The sequence below is a fragment of the Equus asinus genome, chromosome 4 (genome assembly GCF_041296235.1).
Source record: "Equus asinus isolate D_3611 breed Donkey chromosome 4, EquAss-T2T_v2, whole genome shotgun sequence".
Lineage (NCBI taxonomy): Eukaryota > Metazoa > Chordata > Mammalia > Perissodactyla > Equidae > Equus > Equus asinus.
Window position 1 is genome coordinate 136,996,963 of NC_091793.1, and position 11,180 is coordinate 137,008,142.

Below are 11,180 nucleotides of genomic sequence, written 5' to 3' on the forward strand. Positions count from 1 at the left end.
GAAGAAGCAATTTTATTTGGTCAGTGATTTCATGGCCTCTGAGATGCACGCCCCGGGATCCAGCCGCGAAGCCCCGGCCCGTGGAGCCGTGGCCTGCCTGAGCCTCGGCCGTGGGACCAGGGGTGCTGCTGAAGGCCTGGCCGGGAGCCTCCAGAGGTGAGTCCAGGGCGTTGGTGAGTTTCTCTAAACAAAGAGCACACACATGCACAAGTCCTCGATTGACGACTAATTTCTATAAACATTTCCTGCTGAGCAAAGTTCGAGGCACAGGCCAGTTTTTTTCCCATTGAAAAGGAGAGAGATGAATCGAGATGATGGCTCTCACTGGTTTCTTTGTGAGGTCATGTTTTTCATGATTTGCCAGAAGTAATAACGTACACACTGAGAGGGAGAAGCCGTCTAAGGTGAACGCCCTGAGCTCACAGCTCAATCTCCTGTTAGCAAAGACTCTGAAATTCTTCTGCCCTGAGTTAAGTCCTTCTGTGCCCCTAGACTAGGCTTTTCGGACAGATGCCAGGATGTTTGCAATCCTCTTCAGCTTCAGAGTCTGCATCGGAAGCAGCCATAGACAGGCTCGGCTTCATCCGTGGAAGCTGTAACGCAGGCTCCTTATTGAGCATCTGTCTTCTGCAGGCCCAGTGCCACGCGAGGCCTTGGGGTGAAACAGAGGACCAGGAGCCAGGTCCTGCCCTGGAGAAGTTCGTGGCGTAGTGGGGGAGCCAGGCACCAGGCTCCTCACATGATAGCTGCTCCTGAACGGGCCGTGGTTGCTAGGCAGCTGCCTTAGAACAGTTATTCAAGTCAGGAAGCCAAGTCCTGCTTCTAGCTCTGTCCCTTGACACGTAAGTCACGTGTCTCAGGCTCCTCTGCCTACGGTGTAATACATACAATTAGAGAATTACCTAACATCTCTCCTATAATGAGCTGCAGTTGCATATGCTCAGATATATTTTAATGACTCAAATTAAAAGGGAATATAATTCTGTTCCCAGGTCATCCTGAGTGAGATCTGAGCACCTTTTCCCACCAGTCTTACAGGTCATTATTCTATTTCTTTGGCGTCCTCCAAAATGCCATTCGCAAATTCAGTAAGTATTTGCTGAGAAAATGAGCAAATGACTCAAGAAACATTTTGATTTCTTTGAATCATTTGTTGGCTCCTCATGCTACAATGTCTAGCACTCAGACAACCACACCCTTTAGCATGGATATCTGCTCAGGATCCATTCCTCCTTTTTCTGGTCGTAGTCCCTCATTTGGCTTTGGGATCTATCCTTCCCTGTTGGATACAATCATGGGGGTTCCTTTATACAACCCTAAGCTAGACCAGCAACATAACATGAGAATTTTAATCTTGAATGATCTTGAGAATAGTCAGAGTTCAGCTGAGACTGCGGTGTTCTGAAGAAACTCTTCTTTAGCTCCTGCTGCCTTGACCTGCCCTGGCTCCTGTCCTCTCCAAGCTTGTCTTTTCTGCTTTCCCTTTAGTTCTGTGACCTACCATGGCAGCCTTACAATAAATATTTTTTGCATTTAAATCAACTAGAGCTGGTTTCTGTTGCTTGCCATCGGAGCACTATTCTACCTGCTGTACACATCTTCAGAAAAGGTCCAGGGACTTAAACTAGGACACCAAATAGAAAAAGAGAACTTTCAGAGCTAAAAGAAGCTTTCAAAATCTAGTCCAACCATTTTGTTTTGCAGATAATCTGAGCCAGAGAAGTTCAGTGACTTGACCAAAACCCTAACGTCAGCTGGTGAGAGTCAAACCCAGAACTCCGGAGAGCTGCCTTCCCGTCCACGCGCCTTTCCACTTTTTGCTGTTTCCTGTCCTCAGGTCTTGTCTTCTCTTTGAAGGTTATTGCCTAGGGCCACTTTCCTGCTACAATGGCAGAGTAGTTAGGACAGAGGACGCAGAGTCTGCAAAGCCTAAAATATTTACTATCTGTCCCCCTTTACAGAAAGTTTGCCAATATCTGCCCTACGCATATGTAAATGAATGAGTACGGGTGTGTTTCAATACAACTTTTTTATGGACACTGAAATTTGAATTTCATATAATTTTCAAGTTTCTCCAAATATTCTCCTTTTGATTTTTTTTCAAACATTTAAAAATGTAAAACCCATTCTTAGCTCATGGACTGTACGAAAACAGGTAGCGGATCCACAGGCAGCAGGCCAGCAATCCCTGGCTTGAGCCAGTTTGAGTTAGGGTTTCTGCTGCCTGCAACGACCGACAACCTAACTGATACAATAAAGTCATCCACACATTTACTGATCATCTACCATGTGCTGGGCATAAAATGAGGAAAAACGTACAATCCTTCCCCCGGGGACCTCAGAATCTAGTTAGGGACTCAAGACCGTCCACAATAATAGCCACCATTTATTGCTACCTATTACAATGTGTTAATCACCTTTCCCTTTAGATGAGTTATCGCATTTAATCTTCATTAACAATTCTACTAGATGGCTTATACTATCATTCCCATTTGACAGATGAGGAAAGTGAGGCTCAGAGAGATCAAGTACCTTGCCCAAGGTCACCAAGCGAGCAGGCAGGAAAGACCTGAACCCAGGTTGTGTGACTTTGAAGCCTGAGGATCTAGCCACGTGCCGGGGGAACCCGCCATAGTGTGGCTCCAGCCCACACTGTGGTTCCCACTCTCCACCGTCTGTCCTTTCCTCTCCTGTCCTCACAGCCTGGGGGACTCACGATGCCCACACCTGTCCTGGGCAGCTTTCCAAAACTGCAATGTTGCTCAGCTCCCTGTCCCAGTTCTCTGAAGATCTCAACCATCAACCCTTAGTAACCAGTCCTTCTTCCAAACACCTCTAGCACCTGCTGTCAAGATGACGCATCTTCAGCTTATAGAGGGTTCTGATTGTCGTTTAGCTTTATCTGTGTTTCCTGTCTCTCCCCAAGTGATACTATCGGTGTCGGGGGTGGGAATTTCCCTCTGCCTCTTGGGAAACACTCAGGACAAGCTCAAAAACCTAGCAAAAGAGTGAGGTAAAAGGAGAGATCCGGCAGCTAAGGAAACAATTAAGAACCAGAACATCATCATCTTCTATGAGAAAAAATAAAGGCAACATCCCCCTCCCAAGAAAAAATGAAACAAACACATCCAGGAAATACTTAAGGTAATAAAAGTTAAAACAGAGGGACAAGACAAAGATTAAAGAAACTAGAAAGGAAGGAGTATAAATAGAAAATAAATTGGTGTCCATACCGGAAAGAGAAACCTCTTCCCCACCCCAAAAATAGAACCAAAAAAATATTTGAGGACATAATACAGAAAAATTTCTCCAAAATCAAGGAATATTTGAATCTGCAGATGGAAGGTGGGGGGGGGGGCTCCCTCTAAACAAGGAAAACCTGATATAGAACCATCACGACTTCAAGAATAAAGAATCCTTCAAGCATCCAAGCAGAAAATCTAGGGCCCTACAAGGGGGAAATGATAAAGCTGCCTTCCTCCTTCTAAATAGCAACATTCAATGCCAGAAGGTTCTGAGGGAAAGAAAAGGTGACCCAGGAATGTTACCCTCAGCAAGCAGTCATCCCCATACAGAATGGTAACGTTCAGACATCCTCAAATGTGAAGGAATTCAGGCCATGTAGCCCCAATGAGTCCTTCTGCAGGGGGAGGGGGAGAAAACCCATGTGACAATGATACAGCCTGTCAAGAAACGGCTCAAATCAGAGCATGAGCAACCGGAAAGTTTGGTAAAAGGACTAGCAGTAAACATTGAATCCAGAGGACTAAACCCTGGAGAAATAAATGGATGCAAATCAGAATGCAGGTGCCATAAACCCAAACAAATTACAGATAACGGAAGCATCAAAGATGGGGAACCGGAAGAAGCAGGAGAGCATTGAAACGGCCAATCACCAGGCAGAAAGTCAGTCAAAAGCATCCACCCAACCTTTCCTTTGACTTTCATCATCTATTATGTTTTTTCTTAACCTGGGAGTGATCTTTTGGAAACTAATATACCTTGTCATTCAGGAACTAATATGTAAAGGTCATCAATTTCACCTGAGTGCCTTTCTTCTGTTAAGTTCAGGTAAAACCAAACCCAATATTTTATTTTTGAAAGCATGCATAATATGATCCTGTTGCTATAAAATTATTTCTGTCCTCTCTCTCTGTATATACATAAGGTGAAGTCCAGAATATTACTTACTGTTATTCATTGGTTATTTGGGATGGTAATAGTAACAATAGCTAATTCTTATTATGGACTATACTGTGTGTCCAGTGCTATCTTAAAGACGTTACAGGTACGTCTGTATTTAATCCTCCTAAGATTCCTAAGCAGTGATAGAGACTATTATCACCCCGAGTTTACAGGTAGGGAAACAGACCTGGGATGCTTCCTATGGGGACACAGGCGGCAAGTGGCAGAGCTTCAAACCCAAGGCTTCCACCTCCAGATCCCGAGCTCTGAAGCAGCACCCTAGCTGCTTCTCCACAAGTGGGTGGTAGGGCATTTGTTGCTTTCCTTGTACTCTGAATTTTTTTTTAGAGATTGGCACCTGAGTTAACATATGTTGCCAATCTTCTTTTTTTTTTCTTCTTCTTCTCTCCAAAGCCCCTGGGTACATAGTTGTGTATTTTTAGTTGTGGGCCCTTCTAGTTGTGGCATGTGGGATGCCGCCTCAGCATGGCTTGGTGAGAGGTGCCACGTCCATGCCCAGGATCCGAACCCGGGAATCCCTGGGCCACCGAAGCGGAGTCCACGAACTTAACCACTCGACCATGTTGGGGGGGGCGCCTCTACTTTGAATTTTTAATTGATGATTATGTATCATTAAAAAAGAAGTCACTACCAAACTATAGAGAGCTTCTACTTGGAAAAGAGGATGAATACTCCCAGGTATTACACAGGCAAACTGAGCAGATCCTAATCCCCCCCCACACACACATCCCCGTCTGTCTCCTGACTGCTAATCTAGGCAACTCCTTGTAGGGGAGGGGGCTGTTCAGAGGATTAACCCTTAACAAACTCGCACAGGCTTTGGAACAATAGGTGGTCTGAAACTTTAATGAAAATCATTGCAAAAGGGGTGACTAGAAATTCAGAACAGCATACCTGTGTTTTATTGGTTTTGGGCAGGTTAGCTGGAGGAAATAGGCATCTTTAAGGGCTCACCTCTGTGAGAGAAGAAAACGTGTAACAAACAAAAGGTCGAAGGCAGCCCAGGTGTGCAGTCACGCATCCAGGTTACTGCACCTCTGAACAACCTGCTGGACTGACACAGCTTCGTTTTAAATGACACAACTTAACCAGTATGCTGCCTTCTGCCATCCGAGTGCCACCTGTCAGGCTGGTGATGGGGAGCAGCTCCCGGGAGGGCAGAGGAACAGCTGTTTGTGTCACCTGGGAATGGGACCCACATACAAATCACATCTCTTTGACAATGATTCTAAAGTCCCCCTGTCACTGTCACTCACCTGCAAAATTAATGACTAAAGGGGAGAAGGAGAGGAAATGCCCACCCCTGAAAGAGAGAGAGAGACTGAGAGAGGGACAGAGCAAGTTAATAAATAAAACAAGAGCCTGAAGGGAAGAGCTGCTTTGTCAGAATATAAATATTTCCCTTCCCCTTTTATCTTTAATGTAGTGTGAGAAGCTTATTAAAGGGAAATGCATCTCTGTCCCCGGAGCCCTTGCACGAGCCTTGCGGGGAGCTGCCTGCAGAACGGGCTCGCCTAGCCCCACGCTTATAAACTCTTCTCTGCTGGAAGCTAGCGTAACGTGCAGAGCAATAAAGACGGCTGAGGGAAGAAAGGGAAGCCATTGTGGCCATTAGGATCCTTATCTTGATGGGCCTGGTGTCATGTTATGTTAATCGCTGGGAGATGCTGAGAGACTCAGGATGAGCAATGCCTGTCTGCTCAAATGCTTGGCTTGAGATTCCAAGGGAAGCTGGCGTTGCTAGACTTTTGCTCGGCTCCATTAGAGAGAACAATATCCAAATTTAGACAAAGGGGAGTTTGTCTCCAAGAGTAAGACAGACATAAAAGCTGACGGGTCGGGGGTGGGGGTGGGTGTCCTGTGAGTATTCCTCCAAGAAGCCCTCTGGGGCCGCAGACCTCACATCTCCAAGAAGACAGTCAGCATGGGCAGTCCCAACATCCAGCATTCCTGTACCCAGAGCCATCACTATTCCAACAGCACAGAAGATTTTCACCCTCCACATCTCTTTCCAGAAGCCCTAAAAGAGGATGGGACAGTCAGAGCCTGCATACCCATTCAGGCTAGCACAAAGCCTTGCATGGCGTGGGCACCCAGGAAGCCTGGAAGGCACGATGCAGGAGCCACACTGGTCTTGTTTACCCCTGTATGTGCAGCGCCAAGCACAGGGCCTAGTGCACATGGCTTCAGACGGATGAAGGAACACAAGCATCTGGACACAATGAAAGGGTCTCCTGTTGGCCATCTTTGCTGCCTCTCCAGAGCATCTCGGTCCCAATAAGGATTGGGGCTCTGCTGAACTCTGGGGCTGTCACATCTTTGCTGACCATTTAGAGACACTCAGCCACGTGGTTACACGAGGATAAGCCACCCATTCATCAGGTCCTGAAGGCTGGGGTGGGAGTGGGGGCAGAGACAGCTAAAAATGGCTGCCAAAATGTGTTTCTCCTTCAGTCCTCTTGCCTGAGCTTTCCCCAGGGAGCTGGCTCCATTTGCTTTGCGGCCATACCCACCCTGCAACATACCCATGCATTTTCATTTCTACGATGTAATTGATGGAGAGGACAGCAAGGGTTTAAATCGGCATTTCTGGCTCTCTTGCCAGAGCATCTATTTGTCTCCTCTCACTTAGCAAGGGTTTGCTGCCATTTCAAACCCACCGGGCACCACGTAATCACTCCAGCTGCGGAACCTACTTTTCATCCCCATCCAGGCCCCTCCCTGTTATGATGTCTTTTTCTGGTCTCATCCTCACTAATTTTGCACGTCTGGTTCCCTTTACCACTGAACCCCATCTATGTGGGCATAAAGACTCAGCTACAAATCAGAGGGCTGGAGTCATTGCTATTCCACTGTGCTCACCACTTTCAGGACCAATTACATCTTATGGCAACGTCTGTGTTCCAGGGAAGTGTATAATTCAGGGATGGTGAGCCATCCTTAGCTGGTTCCTAGGGAATTCCTTGCCCACCATTCTAAACACTGCCTAGCAGCTGTTTACAATGCCTGATTTAACATTCCGCCTCCTGCATAAGCCCCGTCCAGCCTCCTCTCAGCCTCGGCTGCTTTGGGGGCCTGGAGTCTTGAGAGGACCTCTTTCCACTGTTCCCAAAAACAGTTTAGAGGAGGAGGAGGTGTGGGGGAGGGTGGCACTCACATATCTGCGGGTGGTTACGTGGAAGAGGGACTACATTTGCGCTGTGAAGATCAATGGAAACCTCGCAGACACAGATTTCAGTTCAATATAATGAAGGACTTGCTAACAATTAAAGCTGTCCAAAATGGAATGAAAACCCTTTAAAGAGACCGCTCTCTCCCTGGAGTTCAGACAGAGGTGAGATCTCTCCAGCCAGAACTGCCCAATGGCCAGTGACACACACACCTCATATTATCAGCATGATCAAGTGGTGCCTCCCGTTCTCGAGCCAGACCGCCTGGGTTCAAACCCCAGCCGTTATAACTCACCAGCTCTGTGATCTCAGGCAAGTTATTTAGCCGCTCTAAAAAATGCAGATAAAAACTCATTAGACTTTCTGGGCAATTGTGAACGTTTTTTTTTTTTAATGTTTATCAAAAGAATCTGTGGTTTTTAAACAGTAAGATAGTATTCTAAGCCTTTGGGTGCTCAAAGCTCTTACTAGATTATAGAAGTCATAAAAGAGAGGCCACTGCTTTTCACTAGCGACAACATAAAACAGCACTTTCTAATTAATTGTTATTTTACATACATACATAAACACAAACGTTACTGTTTAAGCTTTCGGAAATTGTGATGAGGAAAATTCTTTTAAACCAACAAATTGAGCTGCATAGGGCAAGGTAGAAAACAACAACTCATTTATTCCACAAATATTTATTAGGCGCCCACCGAGGGCAGGGCTACTTGGGAAACACAACTAGGCCTTCCTTGCGGATGCTGCCTGCCTGGGGCTTGCCGTGCAGCAAGTAACTGCTTCGGGCCCTTCCATTTGCAAAACTGGGCAGGGTTCCACAGGCTCTGTAAATCTAAAGTGCTCCGCAGGGCAGTTTGAGTTGGTTTGCATCCCAAATGAAACGGGCAGGACAATATAAAGCAGTAATGTAAAGCATGGTGAGAAATGTACCACTTACATTTTTTCCCTGTTTCCCATTAGAAGTTCAGCTTCGCAAAAGGTTGTGATCGTGTTGATAAACTCTATATGCATATTGCCTAGGAATGAAAAATAACCTTTCCTCTTCATTTGTCCTTAGCACAGTTCTTGGTTCTGGAAGCCCTATGCCTAAAAAGGACATGGGTAGAAATAAACATGGGATGCCCAAAATATCTTTTTTGTATGGGTTGTAGGCATCCAGATTTGGAAAGGAAAGTTTTCTCTTCGGTTGCTCCTGTGGTCTGTAGCAACTTTCAAATGGCCATCTCTTCAGCTTTTCAACTCGCTGGAAACATTCAGATTGAAGCATGACTTTGCCCTGGCCCTGCCATTTCTACAGCACTTTCAATCTCACCTGGGCACCGAGGATGCTGGCGGCCTTCTGGGAAACCAGAAACTTGAGCCCCCATCTGCCTAGACCAAATTGTCTCTTTACACCATTAAAGAACAATAATAATGACCCTTTCTTGAACATTTACAGCAGGCCAGGTACTAAGTTCATTGCATTATCTCACTTGATCGTCACAATCCTACGAGGCGGGTGCTGATATTATCACCATTTAACAGATGAGGAAACTGAGGCCCAGAGAAGTTAAGTAGCTTGTCCAAAGCCACATAACTAACAAGCTGCTGTGGATTCAAATCCACAAAACAAGTGCTCTCAACCATTACTCTCAAACCACATCTCCAAAGAAAGTGGGGGGGAGCCCCCACTATACCGAAAGTAAGAGCTTTCAAAATAGTTAATGGAAAAACGACTTTATCGCTCCTCCTAGCAGAGTGAGAAATGTGAGGTGGCTACTAGGGAAGGCCCAGCATCCTGGCCACCCCTCAGTGCTCCAGCATCCCAGAAATGTCCTGCCCCTGTGATGTCCTCTCGGACAGCTGGCGACAGAGGCAGTAGATGGAAACGCGTCCTCCTAGAGGCTTCCACAGGAAACACACACTCTCCCGGTCGGCCTGCCCTTGGGGACTGGGGGCCAGACACACTGGGGGAATCAGGTGGCTCCCACACCCAGGAAGGGGCTCTACTTCTTCCTTCTTTGCTCCCCTTCCACACGTGTTTTCTGCAAAGCAAGTCCTGGCTTCAAAGTCCTGTTCTTTTCCTCCCTCCCTATGTGATCAGGGACATCTCCAGACCTTCGTTTCCCCACCTATAAAATGGGTCCAATAAACAGCGGCCACCTCAAAGGGCTGCTGTGATGAAGATTCCAGGAGATAGAGCAGGTTAGGGGCTCAGCACAAAGCCTGGCTGTGGGAAGCACTCAATGAATGTTACAGTTCATAAAAATAGTGAAGATCCGACTAATCCAGACATTGGAGTCCATTGGCTGGCTGGCTCTTACTGTTTGGCTGGAATTTAAATCAGGATATCATCAACCCCAGGGCTCAGACACAGCAAGACCAACATGGTCCTCAGAACTAAGGCCTTAACACAGTGGTCACCTCCGGGAGCTGCGGACGAGCCCCCTCAGTGGCAGACTAGGGGAAGAGGAGGAGTGGAGTTTCACAGCAAAACTGAGGCCCCTTTTGCTAACGTGAGAAGTCTGTCACCTCTTTTGTTTATCTCTTCTTTAAATGTTTCCTCTCTCGCCTCTTGGGCTGTTTTCAAAACGCCTCCCCATCGGTAGCAGCTCTTCACAAGTCTGCTGGAGACCACAGCACAGATCAGCAGCTCATTGCCCAGCTCAAACGGCCCAGAACAGCCCCAGACCCCTCCCCCGGCCTCTGGGGTCCCACTGACAGCAATTTCTGTACCCCCCTTCCAGTTCCTTCCTGACCAAGCACCGCTGCTGTGGCCCCTGAGCAGAGCAGCCACACTCGCCGGTGTCCCATGACTCTCCCGGGCACAAGCCCACCCAGGGTCCCTGCCAGGCCAGTCCCTCGGATCTTTTCACTCTGGAGCTCGCACAAGCACTTCCGGTGTGAGGTTAGCAGGAAGCAAAGATAAACAGACCCACAAATAAAGTTGGGCCATTATGTGCAAAGCTCTTGGATCAAGCAGAAGCCTAAGAACCCAAAAATGTGGATTCTAGTTCCAGTTCTTTCTGTGAACCCTTGGACAACTCGCTCCACCATCTTGGGCTTCAGTTTTCTCATCTGTAAAACGAAGGGGAAGAATTACTGAACTCCGATGTCCTTTCCGAAAAATAAATCCCCAAACCATTCTCCAATCAGCCCCCTTTTTACATCACAGCAGGGCTAGTTCCTAGCTCAGGGCCAAACTCCTAGGGTAAATCTGAGACAAACCCACGGTCATCACAGCTTCGTTTGTTCATCAGGACCCTGAGTTCCAGGATGGCAGCAGGGACCCGTTATATTCCCAGCACTTCGCACAGTGCCTGGCGCATGGTAATCTCTAAGCACATTTTTTTAAATAAATGAAGGCTATGTGGCTTTATTTCCCCATTTTCAGCTGAAGATGTACCTTATTCATGCATGCATTCATTCAGTCATTTACTGCGCACCCTCTATATGCCAGGCACTGCATCCTGCTGCAGTGTAACTACCCAGGGTTGGAATAACCTTCTGTGACTACTTAAAGCCAAAGTACCTGGTGACTAAAGCAAGGGGAGATTGCTCAGCATATTAATAAGAGAGTTAGCTAAGAAATACAGGGCTTCCCTGTTCCCCTCCCAGAGACTTCTGATAGCCAGCATTCGAATAAGAGTTGCTTCAGGGCTGGCCTGGTGGTGTAGTGGTTGGGTTTGCACACTCTGCTTTGGCACCCCAGGGTTCGCAGGTTCGGATCCCAGGCGTGGACGTAGCACCACTCATCAAGCCACGCCGTGATGGCATCCCACATAAAATAGAGGAAGATTGACACAGATGTTAGCTCAGGGA

At 47.1% G+C, this 11,180-nt stretch overlaps 1 long non-coding RNA gene across 1 annotated transcript in view; it reads right to left on the reverse strand.

Annotated features, from left to right (window-relative positions):
• The window catches only part of LOC139045142 (uncharacterized), a 31,338-nt gene extending 20,941 nt beyond the window's left edge, over positions 1-10,397 (reverse strand). Inside the window, exons 1-2 of the long non-coding RNA XR_011502984.1 lie at positions 8,317-10,397; positions 7,589-7,706 (exon numbers count right to left, since the gene is read on the reverse strand). This is a non-coding gene — a long non-coding RNA (uncharacterized lncRNA). The remainder of the gene's footprint in view (positions 1-7,588; positions 7,707-8,316) is intronic.
• Between the last annotated feature and the right edge of the window lie 783 nt (positions 10,398-11,180).